This window comes from Sinocyclocheilus grahami, unplaced genomic scaffold, assembly GCF_001515645.1.
Source record: "Sinocyclocheilus grahami isolate Dianchi unplaced genomic scaffold, SAMN03320097.WGS_v1.1 scaffold545.1, whole genome shotgun sequence".
NCBI lineage: Eukaryota > Metazoa > Chordata > Actinopteri > Cypriniformes > Cyprinidae > Sinocyclocheilus > Sinocyclocheilus grahami.
Genome location: NW_015505724.1, coordinates 32282 through 54702, shown reverse-complemented (window position 1 = coordinate 54702; position 22421 = coordinate 32282). Strand labels below are relative to the sequence as shown.

Sequence of the window (22421 nt, the reverse complement as noted above, 5' to 3'; positions counted from 1 at the left end):
ATGATTTGGACCCGCTACGGGAGAGCGGAGGTGGATCGAGCGAGAATGCGCACTGCCCGCTGTTCTTCTCCCTGTCTCACTCCCCGCTGGACGGGGACGCTCTGACATCTCACTGGCCAGCAGCCAGGCTGTATGCGTTTCCTCCAATCAAGATATTGCCACTGGTGTTATGCAAGATCAGGGAGGAGGGGGCTTCGGTGATACTCATCGCCCCGAACTGGCCGAACCAGCCTTGGTTCCCGGACCTGACAGAGCAGCTGGTGGCGCCGCCCTGGCCGATCCCCATCAGGAAGGATCTGCTGTCTCAAGCGAGCGGCTCGGTGTGGCACCCGAACCCGGAGTTATGGAGCCTTCATGTGTGGCTGCTTCTGGGATATCAGAGGAGCTGAATGCTCTGCATTCCCGTGTGCTTGACACACTCTCGGAGGCGCGGGCGCCCTCCACGAGGCGTTTGTATGCTCTAAAATGGGGAGTGTTTGTGAAATGTTGCCATGATGTTTATATCGACCCGGCTGCTTGCTCCATGTCAGATGTGCTGCATTTTCTACAGTACAGACTGGATACTGGATCTCTGCCATCAACACTGAAAGTCTATGTGGCCGCGATTGCCTCGTTTCGTTCCCCGCTGGGCGGGCAATCGGTAGGTAGGCACGCGCTGGTGGTGAGTTTTCTTAAGGGAGCGAGAAGATTGCATCCCCCACGTCCGCCTTCAGTCCCGCCCTGGGACCTAGAGGTGGTGTTAAGAGCTCTTTCACAGCCACCATTTGAGCCTTTAGCATCCGTTGATATGAAGGAGCTATCTCTCAAAACTGCACTTCTTCTTGCCCTCGCTTCGGCTAAGCGCATAGGGGATTTACATGCGTTTTCTGTGGACAGTGACTGTATTCGCTTCGGACCCGGCAACTGCAGCGTCACTCTCCGGCCGAGGCCGGGCTACGGCCCTAAATCACTATCTACCCCCTTCAGAGCGCAGACTGTTTCGCTGTCTGCCCTGTCTTCTGAGTCATTGACCTCGTGTGATGCGGACGCTCAGACTTTGGTGTGCCCCGTCAGGGCTTTGAGGATTTACATTGACCGTTCCCGAGTGCTGTCGGTGAGTGACTTCGTCTAAACTACGTTTATGCTACCTCTATTCGTGTGTTGCTGCCTCGATTATCATGTTATGTATTATGCTGCTTAACACCGTTATCTCTGTGCAGCCCCTGACAATGATGTTGTTGCTTCTGCCCTGTTCTCAGCGCAGCCAACGTTATTAATGACCAGATATGCAAATTTCGTATGCCTGGGCTTTAGACGCTCATTGGCTTATCTCCACCTATCAGCTGCGAGCCCGCCTAACAAGCGTCGCTATTGGTTGGGAATTGTGTGTGTTCTATCTTCGCTGAGTGTGTAACTTGTTCAGGCTGCTCGTAGTCTCTCTCACAGCGGGATTGAATATCGTTCCCATAATGGAGAAATATCTCCGTGATGTGGAAGGGAAGGAGTTCCCATAACGGATCTCCGTGATGTCTCGTTCCCGCTCTCAGGGAACCGAGGTTACGATAGTAACCGGAGCGATCTGCCTGCTCCAGGTCTGCAGCCTCCCCGTATAGCTCAATTGAAAGCAGTTGGCAACACTGGACTTGTCCTGCAGGGGGCGGTGTGCGATGTTCCGTTGTTAGCCGAGCGCCATTAATCAGCAGCAGAAGAAATAACCGGGAAATTGCGCTATTAACAGGTAAACAGTTTTAAACATCTCACCCTGCATTATTGTTGTTGTAATTTACTCAGATAAAGCATTAACATTACCTTTGTTTTTGGTCCTGATGAATATATTTTGTGTCTTGCGTTCGTAAGACAGAGTGTTTCTCTGTCGTTTGGGATGTTACGAACGCAAGACACAAAAATAGCGTTCATGGATTTAGCGTTATGTAATTTATGTCTTCACATTTCTGTTTCGTGTGTTTATTATTCTTTAGGGGTCGATCGCTATGTCTCAGAGGAAGAAAGCGGTTTCAGCTTCTTAGAACAAAACTCAGAGAGTAAGAAAACACATTTACAAACGGCTTAAATAAAATATAACAGTTTCTTGTTTTAAAGTTATGAATGATGAAACTATATGATTAAGCATTCCAAACATCAGTGAGAGCGATCACATTTGAACCGATGTATTATTATGGAAAGATGTTCTCAAAGTGTTGAACTTGCTTTCAAATAATATTTATACAAAAGCGCAGTAAAATAAGCAAAGCAAAGAGGAAATGTTATGTTTTCTTTGTTTTGGTAATAATTCATCAGACTTGTGTGTGTGTGTGTGTGAGTGCGCGCGTGTGTATGTGAGATTGTGTGTGTGAGATTGTGTGTGTGTGTGCGTGTGTATGTGAGATTGTGTGTGTGTGTGTGTGTGTGTGTGTGGCTGTGTGCGTGTGATTGTGTGTGTGTGTGTGAGATTGTGTCTGTCTGTGTGTGTGTGTGTGTGAGATTGTGTCTGTGTGTGTACGCGTTTTTGTGACAAATGAGGACATAAATTTGTATAATGACAAAGGTATTCCAAGGAGAAGGTGACCTTTCAGGATATTGCCCCATGTCCCCACTTTTCAAAACGCTTATAAATCACACAGAATGGAGTGTATTGAAAATCTGAAATGGCACAAAGTCTCCTGTAAGGGGTAGGGTTGGTAAAGGGCAATAGAATATACGGTCTGTACAGTATAATAACCATTACGCCTATGGGATGTCCCCTTGGATGTGTGTGTGTGTGTGGACTGCAGCGCTCTCAGGTGTGTCTGGATGAGGATGACGAGGATGCTCATTTCAGCCAGATAACATCATCACAGGTCCAGAGAGCCCGAGAGCACTTCACGCCTGTCCAGATTGACCGCAAGGTACTGTGAATTATTTATTACATTCAGTTCTGATTTATCATATACTGTACTCTGCATGAAAAAGCATTGTCTGGTAATTAAAGATCTGTGCTGGTCTAACAGAAAAGTTGTGGTTCAGCTCTCTGTAAAAGTAGATGCACAGGGCAGGGGTTGATCTTGTAGATGAAGGTGTTTAAGTTTATTGCAGTGGAAGAGTACTTGTTTACTTCAACAGAGTCTGAATGAACACTGAACATCCTAAACTCAAACATTTCAAGTTGGTAAAACTGTTTAGTACTGCTAACGTAATTAGAGTACACAAACAAACTAAAAAGTTTTTTTAGCTTTTAATATAAATATGTTAGTCTTATGCTTATCTATAAGGTAGTGTGCTCCAGAAGAGTGACAAAATTTGCATTTATAAGATGCATTCAGAATTTACAGTCTCTCTGCCACCAATCAAACAACCCAAATCTAGTTAGTCTGGGTGCGTGAGTGGAGTACTGGTTTGAGTTATCTTCGCACAATCATCTTGAATGTCTGAAAATTGCTTGAATGTTTATATTAGCAAGATGTAAGGGAATAGTTCACCCAAAAATAAAATGTTCATGATTATTTACTCACCCTCAGGCCATCCAAGATTTATGTGACTTTCTTTCTTTAGCTGAACAGAGGAAAACATTCCAGGGTTTTTCTCCTTTTAATGCAAGTAAACGGGGCTCAGCCTAGACGGTTTTTGGCAGCCTGAAATCCATTTCTTGGGAAACTTCAAAGTAATCCACATGAACCCAGCCAACAAATAAGGGTCTTCTCTAGCAAAACAATCAGGCATTTCCTGAAAAATATCTACTGTAGTCAATTTAGTTCACAACCTCTTGTGAAAACCAAAAAGAAAGTCTAATACATCTTGGATGTCCTTTGGGTAAGGAAATTATTTTTGGGTGAACTGTTCCTTTAAGAACACAAGCAAATTATACACATCTAACACCGTAACAACGACCCAACGTTCTCTTTTCAGAGCTTACTTGTGTTTTAATCTGCACTGACTGCACCTACTTCTTCTCCTTTGGTTTGATTTACTGTTACATTGGATATTTTAACATATTTCTCTGTTTTTATGCCAAGGTGGCAGAGGTGGTCCAGTTCATCTTAATTAAAGACCAAAAAAAAAAATACCCATTCGAAGAGCAGGTTTGTCTTCAATGGTCAATGAATTACTCTTCATTAGATCCCTATTATATCACTGCTTTATAGATAAATAATTATTCATAATAGAAAATTATATTTACGTTGTATATATTCATTTAATACATTGTGTTCACTCTCTTCTGACTGATTTCTGCAGATATTGGCAAACATGTAATAAAGGAGTACAAAGCCATCCATATAGAAATCATGAACAGAGTTTGCCGCACATTTGAGCAGGTACAGCAGATGGAGCATACGGTGACTAAACGGCCTTTCATAGATGTGAATTTGAACAGAGGTGAACTTCTGTGTTTGATGCAGGTGTTTGGATTAAAGCTGGTGGAGATTGGCCCCAAAAACCTTTCTTCACACCAAGCTGCTTCCCTATTGCAGATTCAGTCTTCCCAGCCTGGTGGAGGTCTACAATTTTGGTCTTGGCCATGGTGGAGTTTGGCGTGTGACTGTTTGAGGTTGTGGACAGGTGTCTTTTATACTGATAACAAGTTCAAACAGATGCCATTAATACAGGTAACGAGTGGAGGACAGAGGAGCCTCTTAAAGAAGTTGTTACAGGTCTGTGAGAGCCAGAAATCTTGCTTGTTTGTAGGTGACCAAATACTTATTTTACCGAGGAATTTACCAATTAATTCTTTAAAAATCCTACAATGTGATTTTCTGGATTTTTTTCTTCTCATTTTGTCTCTCATAGTTGAGGTATACCTATGATGAAAATTACAGGCCTCTCTCATCTTTTTAAGTGGGAGAACTTGCACAATTGGTGGCTGACTAAATACTTTTTTGCCCCACTGTATATCCTGATCAATAAGCTGGAGCCCATTCATGGAGAGCCAGTGAGCATGTAAGTAACACACACTTTGGTTACACTCTACTATAACACACTTCCAGTCTGCTTATTTTGTCTAGTCTGAGTTTGTTTAACGACAGTGTGCTGTTAAGAGGTTGTTTCTCTATTGCTTACGCCTGTTTCATATATAATAAATGCGCATATTCATTTTTGGCGACTGGGACCATTCTTGACCAATTCTGAGATAATAGACAGACTGACTGACTAGCTTGAGGCTGAAATATGAATCAGTAATTGTTTTTGTGAGATTCACACCTGCAGTAGTTTTGCTGTCTTGGGTATATTGTTTCTTCTGTCCACACAGGCGTCCTGGAAACCAAAAGACAGGTTTGCTGTTTGTCATTCTGAGTGTCATCTTCATGAAGGGCGGTGTCATTAAAGAGAGTGAGTGGTGCGCCATGCACACAGTCATGTTACGCCGTTACTGATCAGTTTCTGTGGGTGGTTTGTTATTAATGTGTTGTCCATGAATGCTGTAGATCTGGTGTGGAATACACTCAAGAAGCTGCGGGTGGATCCAGGGTTTGTGCACTAGATCCTTTTGAAAAAAAACAAATTTAGATTTTTATTTATTTATTTTTCACTTCTGATACCTCTGTCTTCTCACAGGGAAAAGCATGATGAGTTTGGTGATGTAAAGAAGATGGTCACAGATGAGTTTGTACGGCAGAAGTAAGTGAAAATGTCTTTCAGAAACAAAATTATTGGCTTTCTATAACTAGTGCAGTGTAACACCTGCTGTTTTGATCCATGCCCTGACTTTGAATAATTCAAGTTTATTTGTATAGCTCACTAATGGTTTATGCTGTGTTAGATTAGGCTGTAAGAACAGCGACTGATGCACTCAGAGGTTGTGGGTTTGGGTCCGACAGGGCTCTATGCTTACTTTTCTTTTTAGGAGCACTTGTGCTCCTAACTGAAAAAATTTAGGAGCACGTTCAAAATTTTAGGAGCACCTTCTAATCAATAATCCAAAATTTTATCAAAAAGTAGCCTTCCCATTACGAGGTGATATTTGACTCCTCTAACTTTATTAAAAGTATGTCATCTTTTGTCAAATTCTTTAAAAAAAATTACATTTTATAAGCTTTTTAAAAATTGTAATTAAAACGACAGAATAAGAAACATAAGTTAAAAATCTAATGAAATCAGTATTAACAAAATGAATTTGTAGAGGTGGCACAGAAGAACACAAAAGTGGCTTGATGTACTTTCAGACATTTAATGAGGCTCAGAAGTGGAATGAGTGCAATTAAATCCATGATGATATTAATGTTTTAAATATAACATTTTGAATATAGAAATATTAAATGATTTAAATAACTGAAAAGATACTTTAAAAATTAAACTAAAACTGCCAGCAGGTGGCAGCAAGTCACTGATTTTTATCACTGAATCATTCATTCAATTGATTCATTCGAACGGCTGATTCATTCAAGAATGAATCAAGTGACAGTATTTATGAATGGGTAATCATGAATCACTGACTCACTAGATTCGTTTAAAAAACCCCGTTCATTCATAAACGAAACACCGCTGTGTTTGAAATGGAGATGCGCAGCGGCTCCTCTGTGTCTTTGTTTTAAACTATTTTCGACGACGAAATAGAGCAAAATCAGACAATAGTGTTATAGTCAGTCAATGTAAGTCACTTATTATTAACTTCTTGTTTATTGAATTGTATTGTATTAAATCAGTTATCGCATTTACAAACTCCCTAAAAAATAATTAAAAGCTGTCACTCATCTTAGTTCATCTCGATGTCACATTTATAATCAAGGAAGCTCTCTACACTGCACAATGTATCTCTTATTTACACCCTGTCTACACTTTGCTTATGAAAGGATTCGTGAGATATGTGTGATATATTACTCAACGCTGCAAAAACACGTAGAAACCTTTGAAGCTCCCCTGAGCGCAACCACAAGTATGATGATGATCGGGTCAGTCACACTGGTGCTCCTAAAAAAATGTCATAGTCGCACACAGTAGATTTCAGTCGCAAATGCGACTGAAATGGTCGCACTGTCGAGCCCTGTCGCAGCAGATTTGGTGTGTTCAGAGCTGCTGTTCTTTAGACCATGGACCGGTGGTTTATATCACACCATAAACAATGAAGGGGTCTAGTGGAATGAAGACAGAAAGATTCATGTCCTTCATCAGATGACTCCTGACATACTTCTTGGACCACTGAACCTTTTTTTTTTTTTATACTAAAAGCATTTTGTTTTTCATATGTCTGATTTAGATATTTAGAGTATGTGAAGATCCCTCACACAGAGCCGGTGGGGTATGAGTTTCGCTGGGGTCTGCGGGCAGAGAAGGAGGTGTTCAAACTTAAGCTGCTGGAGTTTGTTGGAGAGGTTTGTGCATTTTTATTTCTGTTGCATTCACCAATACAATTAACCAACATTTCAGTTACAGTCATTATAAATGTAATTAAATGTGCATTGATCAATCTTTGATTACAAACCCACACAACCACCCTTGATTAATATACTAATAATCCAGCTATTATCTAGCATGTTCTTACCTCTTGAAAGTCTGTAATCTCTTCTTTAATGTGCACATTTGATAAATAAATGCAAAACAGAGATATCATATTGTCAGGATAGATTTTGACATATTGTCAGGGTCTAAGCACAAACGACTCGTGCAGACAATACAGTTATACAGCAGCTCTTTTCAAATATAATACGAGTCTTTAAGGCTACGTTCAGACTGCAGGAAAATTTGTTTTTCATGACCGTGTGAACAGCACAAATCACATGGAATCTGATCTTTTTTTTAATTCAGATTTTCCATATGTGGTCTTAAATCTGATACAGGACAGATGTTTTGCAATGCATCCTCAATCTGAACAGTCATATCGATGTATTCTAGATCAGGGGTGTCCAAACTCAGTCCTGGAGGGACCTGTTCTGCAGAGTTTAGCTCCAGCTTGCCTCAACACACCTGCCTGGAAGTTTCTAGTGTCTAGTAAGACCTTGTTTAGCCGGTTCAGCTGTGTTTAATTTGGGTTAGAGCTAATGGGTTATCCTAATTCTGTGCTGACGGGAGTCACTCCAAAGATTTTACAACTGGGAGTTCTTTGACTATCTCTGCAGCTTTCTGTCGTATTCACAGAGTGATTAGTGGAGAGACGGTGAGGTGTTGTCTTACGGTTTAATATAGTGACAGCTCTATACAAGCTAAACTTAAGGGTTCAAATTAAAAATATAAAAAAAACTTTGCACTCATCTTCATCCTTGACCTGCTCACGAATTCTCTGGCTTTTGCAGCACATCACTTTTTTAATGAAGCACACCTGCCTGGAAGTTTCTAGTGTCTAGTAAGACCTTGTTTAGCCGGTTCAGCTGTGTTTAATTTGGGTTAGAGCTAATGGGTTATCCTAATTCTGTGCTGACGGGAGTCACTCCAAAGATTTTACAACTGGGAGTTCTTTGACTATCTCTGCAGCTTTCTGTCGTATTCACAGAGTGATTAGTGGAGAGACGGTGAGGTGTTGTCTTACGGTTTAATATAGTGACAGCTCTATACAAGCTAAACTTAAGGGTTCAAATTAAAAATATAAAAAAAACTTTGCACTCATCTTCGTCCTTGACCTGCTCACGAATTCTCTGGCTTTTGCAGCACATCACTTTTTTAATGAACTTCAGTTCCCTTTCAAGGGAACTTCGAACTGCGTCCTCTAGGGGTAGCTATGGGGGAACGCCTCGTCGTGCCCCGTGTCTGAAGCATACATTGAAAAAACACCAACAACACGTTGGCCGGCGAAAGCCATAACGTCACTACCGGTGCGACTATAGTATAAATAGGCGCCGGAAGAACACATGACTATGACTCTTCGTCTTCACTGACTGTTTTGTTTGAAGAGTGCATTTCCGTGGTAAGAGCGATCTCTATTCATTCATTATGGTGAGCACTAGCAAAGCGTTTAGAGCAGCGGTGGGCAAACTTGGCCCTTCCAGGCCACTTTCCTTCGGAGGTTAGCTCCAACCCTAATCAAACACACCTGAACAAGCTAGTCATTGTCTTCAAGACTACTAGAAGGCTACAGGCAGGTGAGTCATATCAGAGTTGGATCAAATATCTGCAGGAAAGTGGCCTGGAAGGGCCAAGTTTGCCCATCACTGGTTTAGAGGATGTGTGCATCCGTGTCATTGTTATTTGACACCCGATGACACACACGATCTATGCGTTGTTTGTTTGGGCGAAGAGAGGGGCAATGTGCGTGCACTGCGAGCGTTTTTCAATGGAAAAAGCTCCACTCTCGTTTGTCTCTCTTGTAGCTTGCTTTTATATTTACATAACAAAATTCAACAACACTAACATGCTGTTAACACAAACTTACAACAAACACAAAATACATTCACAAACAAATAATCAATCAGAAAAGGTAAATAAATAAATATAAATATGTATATATACACAGTATACATATACACATACCAATTTCACAGAAATACTGAGCAAAGGGTCTGAATACTTAGGACCATGTGATATTTCTGTTTTTTTTATTTTTTACAAAATAAAATAAAGTTTAAGGTCTCCTAGTACAAGACAATTTCAACATTTCTTTTATTATATGTCTTCAAATATCCCATCAAATACATCTCCATTATTTTCTCCTTCCAAGAAAATCATAAAGGGTTTCCAAGCATCCTCAAAAGCCTTATATCTGCTCTTAATAATATATGTTATTTTCTCCAATGACATGTTTGTTGCCAACTTCTTTAACCATCTCCCTATACTTGTTTCAGGTGCCTCTACCTTTTTCCAATGAAGAGCTATGAGACGTTTAGCTTGTAGAGTACACATATAAACAAAAATATGTTCTCTTCTTCTCAATTTAAAGTTATTAGGATACAAATTTAATATAAAAACTTTTGGTTCAAATTATTTTACTTATCAAATTTTGCACTCCCTTCCAAAACTTCAAGATTTCTTCACACTCCCATACACAATAAAAGAAAGTACCTTTAAATAAATTACATTTAGGCCATATGTCTATGATATTTTCATTAAATTTGTTTAATAATACTGGAGTTACATACACTCGCATTAGCCAATTATATTGTAGCAGTTTCAATCTTGTATTAATAGTTTGCATCTGAGCATCTCTGCAGGCCTCTCTCCAATCATCTATTGAAATCTCCTCATTGAGGTCCTTCCTCCATGCCTCTAAACGAGAGTTTGCAGACTCCTGAGATCCTTCTACAAACATGTTATATAAAAGTGAAATCAAACCTTTACTATTACAATTTTTGGTCATTTCCTTTGCCAAAATGGATAAAGGGGGTATATTAATAAAACATTTATGAAATGACAAAATAAAACTCCTTACTTGTAAATACCTAAAAAACTGATTTCTAGACATATCAAATTTGGTAATCGCCTCTTGAAAGGACATCAATCTATCTTCCACATATAAATCCTTTATATTTTTAATTCCCTTTTCTGCCCATAATTTAAAACCTACATCTGTTCTTCCCAGAATACATTTTGTATTTCTCCATATAGGGCAATAACGAGATAATGAATTTGTGTATGAAATATTCAAATATCTCTGTGTTTCATCCCACACCCTTACCATGTTTAAGACTATTGGATTAGTCACATTTTCTTTCATTTTCTTTAATACTTTGCGATCTGAATCATATAAGTACGTTTACAGGGATAGATCTGATTTGATTGATTTGTTTTTTTCTAATTCTAGCCAAGTAGGTGGGTCTTGAAAAGAAAAACATAATAAATCTTAATTGAGCAGACAAATAATGCTATTGAAAATTAGGGCAATGAAGTCCTCCTCTATCATAAGGCAGATATAAAAGGGATAGCCTAAGTCTTGATCTTCTATTATTCCATATGAATTTAGTAACAAGTTTCTTGAGTCTAGAAAATAATGAGCTTGGAGGTGCTAGAGGGATATTTTGAAATGAAATGTATAAGAATTTAGGCAATATATAAATTTTTAGTATATTTATTTTCCTATTACAAATATGGGTAGTGAGGTCCATCGTTCAATTGACTTTGCTACCTTATCAAAAACAGATTCATAATTTGTTATAACCACATCTTCCATCTTTGAGACAATTTTAATACCCAAATATGTTAAGACACTGGATGTTTTAAACATGTTAATGTTATTTGTAGAATTATTTCTGTCTTCCTCATTCAATATCATTATAGAAGATTTTTAATTATTAATCCGATACCCTGATATTTTCCCAAATATCTCGATTAGATTAAATAGAGCTGGAATAGATATATCTAACTTCTTTAAAAATAATATAACAGCATCTGCAAAAATAGCTATTTTGTGTTAAAAACCGGCGATTGTTATTCCTTCTATATCTTTATTTCTTCTAACTGCAATTGCAAATGGTTCGATGGCTAAAAGAAAAAGCAGAGGAGAAAGAGGAGAGCCCTGTCTACAACCTCGAACAAACGTCGAACAAAAAATCCCATTCGACTCTGTCGAATGCTTTCTCCGCATCTAATGAAAGCAAAGCAGTGTCTTTTCTTCCCCTCTGATCATGCAAAATATTCAGTACCCTTCTAACATTGACATCCTTGTCTATGCAACATAAAACCATTTTGATAATTCCCTACTAAATTTGGTAATACGTTTTCTAACCTTCTTGCCAAAATTTTACTTAGAATTTTTGTATCTGAATTTAGTAAACTTACAGGGCGCATATTTTCACATTTATTATTAGGCTTTCCTGGTTTAGGAAGCAAAGTAATTAAAGCCTCACTCATAGATAAAGGCAGCGTATTCTTTTCAAAAGCTTCCAATAACATCTCTAAAATGGATCTTATTAATTTATCTTTAAATTTATTATATATGTCTATAGGGATACCATCTGGCCCTGCTGCTTTTCCAACCTTCGTTAACTCGATGGCGTCAATAACTTCGTGCAAACTTATATCTTTTCCTAAATATTTTTTTTGTTCATCTGATGTACATGGTAAATCCAAATTATCTAAGAATTTTTTTTGCACTTCAGAGCCTGATGAACATTCCGAACTATATCATTTCACATAATAAGATCTGAACGATTCGTTTATTTGCCGTGGTTCAACTATATTACTACCGTCAGTATTTTCTATGTAAGCAATAGCTCTTTCAGCTTGCCTAGTTTTTATCTGCCATGCAAGTACCTTTCCTGTCTTTTCTCCTTGATCATAAAAAGTCTGTTTCAATTTCAATAGCTTTGTAGCCATTTTTTTTGCTGATAATGTATTGTACTTTGAACGAAGCAACAAGAGTTGCTTATGCAAATCTGAAGACACCAAACCTTTCTGATAAATCTCATTTTCCAGCTTTTTAATCTTCATATCCAATGTTTTCAATTGTTGAGATTTTTTTATTTTTTTAACTACAAAAACTGATAATTTGTCCCCGCAAAAAAGCTTTAAATGCCTCCCAACGAACCCCCGCCGACGTTTCAGATAGGTTTGTTTCAAAGTAAATATCTATTTGTTTACCCGGAAAAAACACTTTAAAACCCTCCCAACAAACCCCCGCCGACGTTTCAGATAGGTTTGTTTCAAAGTAAATATCTATTTGTTTACCTAAAAAGTCAACAAATGATGGATCTTCCAACCACCCTGTTTGAAAGCGCCATTTTGGAGGGTTTGTAACCAAGTCTGTATCAATGTATATCAAAGATACTGCTGCGTGGTCAGAAATGACAATATTATGATATTGACAGTAACACAGTGTATATATATGATCTTATACAGTATTTGGGCTGAGATAAAAAAATAATCAATTCGGGAGTAAGTTTGGTGTGTTGCAGAATAACAAGAATAAGAAATTACAGTCGGATTAAGATGTCTCCATATATCCACTAGGTCAAGCTCTTTCATAAAATGCTGTATCTGCTTCCTAGAGTATCGATGCCAGTAGAACGATCCATTTTTGGATCAAGGGTGCAGTTTATATCCCCTACTATAATATTTTGTCCTTGTAGTGAAGAAACTAATAGAAATATATTACTATAAAACCTGGGGTCATCTTTGTTAGGACCATATATGTTCACTAAATTTATTCTCTGTCAACAGCACCCCTTGAATTATTACAAATCTACCAGCTGAATCCTTAATTATATCCTGCACATGAAAAGGCACAGATTTATGTATCAAAGTTTTAACTCCCCTGGCTTGTGTTGTAAAGCATGCTGAGAAAACTTGCCCATGCCACCGCCTTTCTATTTTCACAACCTCTTCCTTTGTCATGTGCGTCTCTTGTAAGAACACCACTGTTACATGCAATTGCTTAATTCTCTGTATCACCTGTTTAATCTTCTTTAATTTACCCAAACCTCTGCAATTCCACGATAGAACGTTAATTCTACCCACTTGTGACATTATTACGTCAAATATTGCCTTAAAGTACTCCTAATTGTCAAGTAACAGGAAGCCATACAAAAATTAACACAAAAACTTAACACATAACATTGATTCACCCCGCTCAATCCCTACATTTTACCGATAACCCCATATCAGTAACCCCTCCCCCTCGATTAGCTTCTTGAATGGTGTTTCCCCACACACACTACTGTGCAAACCTATTAGACTCTATAAATTGTTATTTGTGTTATTTCAACCGCCATTATTACTTATTACCCACATTTAAAGATATTCTTAACCAAAATATAAATTTGCCTTTATAATGCTATTTCGTCACTATTTACACTGAAAAATTGAAGAGCTAATAATACTTGTGTATCTTACAAATAACAATTAAACTAAATACATAATGAAAAAATAATTATACAAATAATCAGCATGTTTCAAAATCAACCTACATTTTTCTGTAGTTTTGCAGTTCACAAAACAAAATAATGCCCTCTTCTGTTCATCAAACATGTCCATTTATCCAATACGTCTTCAACTCGTCATACTGTAGGCCTGTGTTTTGTATCAATCAGTTTTATTAATTTGATTTTTTTTTTATTATAATTTGTGGGCACTTTAACAAAAAATATAAACTAAACTTCTCGACCAATACTTGTTCGCTTCTTGAGAAATTCCGTTTACATAGGCTACTACTCCAGAAGTTGCTAGCCATCTTTGTGTTGCAGGTAATTCTCGACTTCTGGGCTATTAAATGTCATCGTACAGTCTCCGTGCGTGAGAAGCAGCCGAGCAGGAAAAAATATTCTGTGCCGATTTATTCCCTTTTCACGTAATCTTTTTCTAACTGCATCGTCGCTCCTCTGCTTTCTGTGGACCTCAGCCGATACATCAGGGAAAAAACTGAGATTGTGATCCTTATATATAATGGATCCCTTCAACCTAGCAGCCTTCAGTACCTGCTCTTTCAGCTTGAAATTAAGGAACTTCATGACTATTGTTTTCGGTGGCACTTTACCATCCTGCCTTCTACGGCCCTGACTAGAGCTGGGTATCCGATGTGCTCTCTCTATGATTAATGAAGTGTTGGATGGATCCATCTCCAAAATCTCTGGCAGCCACTTTTCCAAAAAATTACATGCATCCGTTCCCTCCTCCTTATCTGGAAGACCGACCAATCTGAGATTATTCCTCTGACTTCTACACTCCAAATCATCCACTTTATCCGACAGCGATTTCACCTGCGTTTCCAATGACTCAACTCTAGTCTGTAATTGAATGATCCGTTCCTCTGCTTCCGTCATTCTCTTTGTAACCTCCGTAACCGCTGAAAAAAACTTGTCGATCTTATTGCCGACTCGCTCTTCCATCCCTTTAAATGCTTCCATTATATCGGCATTACTAGGATTCTTAACAACCACGACCTCTCCACCATCTTCTTCCCCAGTCTCGTCATGTTGTTCATTAGAACTGTCAGGGTCTGAGGGCACGGTTTGCGTTTCAATGTCCAATTTCAATGATTTTTTATCTTCTTCTTTGACGGCATTTTGCAACGGTTCAAATATAAATCTCACACGTGTTAATAAGTGTTATGTGTGGGTTTGAAAACAAATAAATGACTAATAAAGCAGCAGGGTTTGAAACCTTGACCTCACTCCAACGCCATAACCAGTCGCCATGATGAGCTTTTGGAAGTTATGGATCGCGCCAAAGCGGGCAAAGAAAGTGACATCGCGAGGTCGTCTGGATGAGCGTTATCTTTCTGGCCATAACCCTCCAGTTCAGGTGAGCCTTCCTTTTCTTCCTGATCTCCATACAGAGATCGAGAAGGAATGGAAGAGGCCATTTTCCTCACGCATCCATTGATTCCAACATACGAGTTATGCCAAAATTGAGGCGATGCGCGAAAACGGCTATGAGAAGATGCCCCCTGTAGAAGAGAACGCTGGCCAGCTATCTACGGGTGAGACGTCTTCTCTTAAAACTCCCTCCTTGCCATCTGAGCCCCTTCAGATTACCTCTCGCTTGAATGACAGGGCATACGCAGCAGCAGGTCAGGCTGTCGCTTCGTTGCACATGATGGCGGTGCTCCAGGCATATCAGGCTCACCTGCTGAAAGACCTGGATAAAGGCGAGGGCCTTTCTCCTGATGAGGTAGCTGAGTTGCGCCGCACCACGGATCTCGCTCTCCGTGCTACTAAGCAGGCCGCCTCTGCTATGGGCAGGTCCTATGGTAGTGACGGAGAGACATATGTGGGTGAACCTGGCAGATATCTGGAAGAAAGAGAGGGGCTTTCTTCTCGATGCTCCGGTTTCGCCTTCCGAACTTTTTGGTACCTCCATTATCTTAATAGAGGTACCAAAAACCTAGAGAAGTTCAGGGAGGCGAAGGCGCGCTCAGCGGCCTTCAAATCCTTCATTCCACGAAGGTCCAGGTCTGAGCCCGAACAACCCAGGAGTCCTGGCCCGTCTCGGTTTGAGGATCAGAGATGGGCACAGAAGGCTAGTGTCGCGGCTCGCGCTCCTCCCCCGCCTGCGGGTAGGGGTAGGAGGAATCGCGGGTCAAAGGGAGGTAGGCAAGACCTAAGGGATGTGATCCAGACAAGGCGTCAGCGCTTTCGTCCAGATCAGAGTGATACTTGAGTATCCACTAATTTCCTTCGGGGGTTTTACATCTGCCCTTATCTTCCCTTTCCTAATTCCCCTGTAACCACCATCTCTTCACCTGACCGAGGTTAGGTGGGAACTTCCTGCTATACTAACTTTCCGTACCCACTGTATATATATATATATATATATATGTATATATGTGTGTGTGTGTGTGTGTGTATTTAATGCGCTGGTGGTTGTGTGATCATCAGGCCCCCGGCACGGCACTGCAGAATTTCCTGGACGTCCGAGCTGGGCTTATGCTTTCAGGCTGCCCTGTCTGGTATACCGTATCTAGGTCGCCATTTGCGAGAACTTTCTTGTGAATGCTGTCTCAGGCAGTGCTCCCCTCGCCTTAGAGGGTTGCATTTGAGCTTGCCTCTCCCGTTTGGCTCAGTACTTCTGGGTATCTGTGAACAGATGCTTGGAAAACTCTTAAATCCATATTATGATAAGTGCACACGTAAAGCTTTGCACACTTTCTAAAATCCACATAGTGGTACGTGTACACGTTATGCTGTGCGCACTTTTCTGAAATCCTGTATGGTAAGAGTTACGCATTATTAGCCTCGTTCCCTTTCTCTGAGTTGGTTTAGACCCCGGTACATTGGGCTCCACTCAACCAGTGTGTCTCTGTCGACACACTTTGGAAGCACTTTGGAAGCACTTTGGAACCCTCACCATTGAGGGTTATTATGAGCATGGTGCTTTCTTTCGAGCGTTTGAATTCTCTCCCTTTCTGAGGAGTTGGATTCCTCACTCCGTGGGCTGTTCTCGTGGTAGTGTTTAGCAGTGCTCCCCTTTTATCAATGAGTTACCTATGAGCACACTACTCCTTTCTGAATTCGGAGTTCTCCTTTCACGTGAGAGTTGAGTTCTCTGTTTTCCCAGAGCACCTGGAACCAGCAGCATCAGGCGAACTAGGCCCTTTCTCCGCCTCTCTGATGCGCTGAGTTTTTTGGCTAGCTTGCAGTACGCTTACCCTTCTGATTTCTAACGATCGTGCTGTAGGTCGAGCCCCCTCTTGTTGAGAGCTGGGTGTTTGCTCCTTCAGCTAGAGATTTACTGCTAGCCATTCCAGCATTATACCTTAGATCGAGTTGATGGCTTCTCAAACATAGTGTTTTGGGATGCACCATTTCCATCTATGGCCTGCTCTTTTAGAGTACCACGAGGGCCCCTTAGAACGGTTTTTAAATCCATGTTATGGTAATTGTGCACATAAGTCTTTGTACACTTTCTAAAATCCATACTGTGGTAAGTTCGCACGCTAGTACCCTGCGTTCTTTCTAAAATCCTGTATGGTAAGAGCTACACGCGGCAGCCTCATGCTCTTTCTTGAGTGGTTTAGAACCCCGGTTCCGCCTTGGGCACCACTCCACCTATGTATCCTCTGGATACCTACTTTAACAAGGTGTTGCTACTAGGGGTCTGTTGAGACAGTTCTTTCAGCATATGCAGAGCATGCGGTAGCCCCTGTGTGACAGGCCAAGACATAGTATAATTCTAGGCTCTTGGTCGTATTCCCTTAAAGGAATCTATTCCTGATTCCAAGCCTTGAGCTCTACCCTGGTAAGTTTTTGGGGTATGTAGCCTAGGCCTTTGGCCGCAGGGAATAATGTCACTGACAGCCGTCTTAACGTCTCAGGGGAAACTCCCATGGCTATGGTAGAGTTGGTACTTAGTGCACGCCATGGTTCTGGCATGCACTCCCCTCAGCATGGTGGCGTGGGTATACCATTCCCCATAGCGACCCCTAGAGGACGCAGTGTCTCGTTCCCTACTCAGGGAACCATGGTCCCTCACCATTGAGGGTTATTATGAGCATGGTGCTTTCTTTCGAGCGTTTGAATTCTCTCCCTTTCTGAGGAGTTGGATTCCTCACTCCGTGGGCTGTTCTCGTGGTAGTGTTTAGCAGTGCTCCCCTTTTATCAATGAGTTACCTATGAGCACACTACTCCTTTCTGAATTCGGAGTTCTCCTTTCACGTGAGAGTTGAGTTCTCTGTTTTCCCAGAGCACCTGGAACCAGCAGCATCAGGCGAACTAGGCCCTTTCTCCGCCTCTCTGATGCGCTGAGTTTTTTGGCTAGCTTGCAGTACGCTTACCCTTCTGATTTCTAACGATCGTGCTGTAGGTCGAGCCCCCTCTTGTTGAGAGCTGGGTGTTTGCTCCTTCAGCTAGAGATTTACTGCTAGCCATTCCAGCATTATACCTTAGATCGAGTTGATGGCTTCTCAAACATAGTGTTTTGGGATGCACCATTTCCATCTATGGCCTGCTCTTTTAGAGTACCACGAGGGCCCCTTAGAACGGTTTTTAAATCCATGTTATGGTAATTGTGCACATAAGTCTTTGTACACTTTCTAAAATCCATACTGTGGTAAGTTCGCACGCTAGTACCCTGCGTTCTTTCTAAAATCCTGTATGGTAAGAGCTACACGCGGCAGCCTCATGCTCTTTCTTGAGTGGTTTAGAACCCCGGTTCCGCCTTGGGCACCACTCCACCTATGTATCCTCTGGATACCTACTTTAACAAGGTGTTGCTACTAGGGGTCTGTTGAGACAGTTCTTTCAGCATATGCAGAGCATGCGGTAGCCCCTGTGTGACAGGCCAAGACATAGTATAATTCTAGGCTCTTGGTCGTATTCCCTTAAAGGAATCTATTCCTGATTCCAAGCCTTGAGCTCTACCCTGGTAAGTTTTTGGGGTATGTAGCCTAGGCCTTTGGCCGCAGGGAATAATGTCACTGACAGCCGTCTTAACGTCTCAGGGGAAACTCCCATGGCTATGGTAGAGTTGGTACTTAGTGCACGCCATGGTTCTGGCATGCACTCCCCTCAGCATGGTGGCGTGGGTATACCATTCCCCATAGCGACCCCTAGAGGACGCAGTGTCTCGTTCCCTACTCAGGGAACCATGGTTACATAGGTAACCTGAGACATGTCTCTGTTTACTTCAGCACATGCTGTCTTGTTATTGTTCTTTTGCACATGCACATCTTCAAGAATCAGCTAAAAACACATCTCTTCCATATTTATTTGACCCTCTAACTCTAGCACTCTCCATTCTAATTCTATTCTTTATAAAAAAAATAAAAAATAAACACTTTCCCCTTTTAGACTTGCAATCTATTTACTAACTGCTTGTTTTCTTTAAAAAAAATAAAATAACAATCGCTTCTCTAATCTTTTTCCATTCTATCTATTTGTTTTCTTTTTATTTATTATGCAATTAACAAAAGTAAAAAAGGCCTATAACACTAGCTTGCTCTATTCTGTTTCTATTCTGTCTGTTTTCTTTTTATTTATCATATGATAAAAAAAAAACTTGCTATGTGTACTGCGTTAAGTTAACTGCTAAAAACACATCTCTTCCATCTTTATTTGACCCTCTAACTCTAGCACTCTCCATTCTAATTCTATTCTTTATAAAAAAAATAAAAAATAAACACTTTCCCCTTTTAGACTTGCAATCTATTTACTAACTGCTTGTTTTCTTTAAAAAAAATAAAATAACAATCGCTTCTCTAATCTTTTTCCATTCTATCTATTTGTTTTCTTTTTATTTATTATGCAATTAACAAAAGTAAAAAAGGCCTATAACACTAGCTTGCTCTATTCTGTTTCTATTCTGTCTGTTTTCTTTTTATTTATCATATGATAAAAAAAAAACTTGCTATGTGTACTGCGTTAAGTTAACTGCCATTCCAGCATTATACCTTAGATCGAGTTGATGACTTCTCAAACATAGTGTTTTGGGATGCACCATTTCCATCTATGGCCTGGACTTGTTATAGCCATCTATGGCTACGGACTTGTTATAGCACTTGCATATCATTGCTATTTTTTTTATTTTGATTGCTTCCATTGTCCTCATTTGTAAGTCGCTTTGGATAAAAGCATCTGCTAAATGTAATGTAATGTAAACATGCAGGGCAGTTCACTCAATTCTTTTGACAGCATAGTCTTATAGTTGCTTTGTGCATCATTTGGTGAAGATTGGATGAACAACCTAAGAGGAGTTTGAAAAAGTAGGCCCTTACATGTTCTTGACAATGTTCATGAGATTTACACCTACAATGACTGTTAAACAGCCATAATTTTTTATTCATAAGTGTAATGCCTTTCACTTGAGCACCTAAATTCCCTGTTCCTAGTTCTGGTCAGTAACAGTGTTGGCATGGTTCTTTTCTCTCACAGCTTTTTGGTCAGGATCCTCAGAGCTGGACACAGCAGTTCAGAGAGGCCAGTACCGTTGAGACCAGCAGCCAGAGATCATGAACACCTTATGATGTGCATTTACGGGTATTAGCCATATTTAAATAGACCTCCTTAAACCCTGAACTGAGGTTCATTGTTCAAACAAAAACATGCTTTAATACTAAACAGTTTTTTGGAGTTACATTGTTTTGTCTAAATATATTTTAGACTTGTAATTTTTCATTTTAATTGCAATATTTCTTGTGTTTGTAAATAAAGTTATTTTACAATTCTCTTGTTGACAGTGTTCTCTTGCAGAAGTATGTTATGGTGTAGAAGCAGTGTTGGGAAGGTTACTTTGGAAATGTAATAGGTTACAGATTACAAGTTACACTATTTAAAATGTAATAGTAGTGTAACTTTTTTAATTACTTTATTAATGTAACTGATTACTTTTGATTACTTTTTGATTACTTTTCTACATTTCTAATGAATGTTTATTTGCAACTGTTAATCATTTTCAAACATTTACGCCATGCAGGGTTAACCTTACAGTAGGGCTCAACCCTGTCAGACTTTCAAAATCCTTCATCACTTGAATTAAGATGATCAAATTTGAACACATCCACCACATATCAGACTTTAGTACCGACTTTTACTTTGAGATTGATCTTAAGTTCAATGCAGATATAAAATCATAAGAAATAGTTAATAGATAAGAAATATTTGCATAACTACAGGAAACACTGCGTCTAACAATGGTTTGGGGAAAAAAGTTAATTAAAAAATAATAAATAAAAGCATATACATCAACTCAAATACGGTTATCTAATAAGCATGTGTCCTATTCTGTGTACTAAACTCCTGAAACATTGGTGTCTCTTTGTATATGATATGACGATAGTTTTCTCAAAATAAGTCAAATGCTCATGAAGTGACTCTGAGCAGTTCTAGAGATTATGTTTATGTGTTCATGTACTCATATTTTATATATAAATGATATATAAAAATTATATATTAATTTCCACGAGGGGCAGACGGAAAAAAAATTCATTCCGGGAAATCTCTCACACATACACCCACAACAAATTCTGAAACATAGACAACCCTATTTTTTGTATGGACCTCACATAAAAAAAAAACTTTAAATCCTTAGGTTGGGGACATGCTAAATAATTAAAAGTTCTCTCCTGAACTGCACCTTCTCTTCCCGTTTTCTTTTCGGTCTCTTTATTTTGCCCTGATATCTCTCTCATGACTTTAATACTCAAAATGTACTGTTTTTTTTTTTTTTGCAAATGGATTACCATTTGTATTTATTATTACTACAACTGCCATGGTTAAACTATGGTTAGTGTAGCAAAAACCATCGTTTAACAATAGTAACCATTGTCTTTGGATTTATAGTAAAATCATTGTTAATGTAATGAGGTTGTGTTGTTGTCTGCTCTAGCTCCCCCTAAACCTATTATAAAATATGATTATTTGTCTGCTAAATTACTACTGTAACATTACAATAGATAATTATGTTTATACAATATTTTGAGTGATGACTGATGAGCTGATGCAGCATTTAAATCTGTAAAGCAGTGGTCGGCAACAGGCGGCCCGCCAGCAATAATATCTGGCCCGCGCACGCAGCCAGATTATTTTGATAGTGGCTGATTCTGAAATAGATCTGTCATGACAGCAACAGTTACTCACAATCAAGAGTATGTGAGCGGAGTGGAGATGTGTGATTTTGAATGGAGCGTGGAGCTGATTTTTTAAAAGTCGGAGCGTCGTGGTTTTCATTCGCTCCTGTTGTGAAGTTTTACTCAAAAATATGTGTTAATAATTACAATCAATATACTAATCAATATGGTGATTGTTTAATGATTATTTCAACAATTGGATGTCTTAAAATAGGCTGTGAGTCTTAGGTGCCCCCTACTGGGCAAGTATGGTGCTTTCCATTGGGCAGCGCCAATGAACTAGAGCAGGGGTGCCCAAACTCGGTCCTGGAGAGTTTAGCTCCAGCTTGCCTCAACACACCTGCCTGGAAGTTTCTAGTATGCCTAGTAAGACTTTGATTAGCTGCTTCAGGTGTGTTTGATTAGGGTTGGAACTTAACTCTGCAGGACACCGGCACTCCAGGACCGAGTTTGGGCACCCCTGAACTAGAGTAAACTATTGAACTTTGGGTGACTTCCAAGAATATGTCAAGGATGGCACAAACAAGTATGATGAATGGCCATGAGGACACCTGCATCTAGGAAGTGAGGATGAGATTCATTGTAGCAAAACTAATGGGGTAAGACCAATCAT

General features: G+C 39.8%; 1 long non-coding RNA gene and 1 pseudogene across 1 annotated transcript; one reads left to right on the top strand and one right to left on the bottom strand.

Annotated features, from left to right (window-relative positions):
* Positions 1 to 1970: 1970 nt before the first annotated feature.
* Positions 1971 to 20316, top strand: LOC107555808 (non-structural maintenance of chromosomes element 3 homolog; annotated as a pseudogene).
* On the bottom strand, positions 8207 to 22248 carry LOC107555812 (uncharacterized). The gene is made up of 3 exons (XR_001605201.1): positions 22228 to 22248; positions 13224 to 13229; positions 8207 to 8274 (listed from the first exon to the last, which is right to left on the bottom strand). It is a non-coding gene; the product is annotated as an uncharacterized lncRNA (long non-coding RNA).
* Between the last annotated feature and the right edge of the window lie 173 nt (positions 22249 to 22421).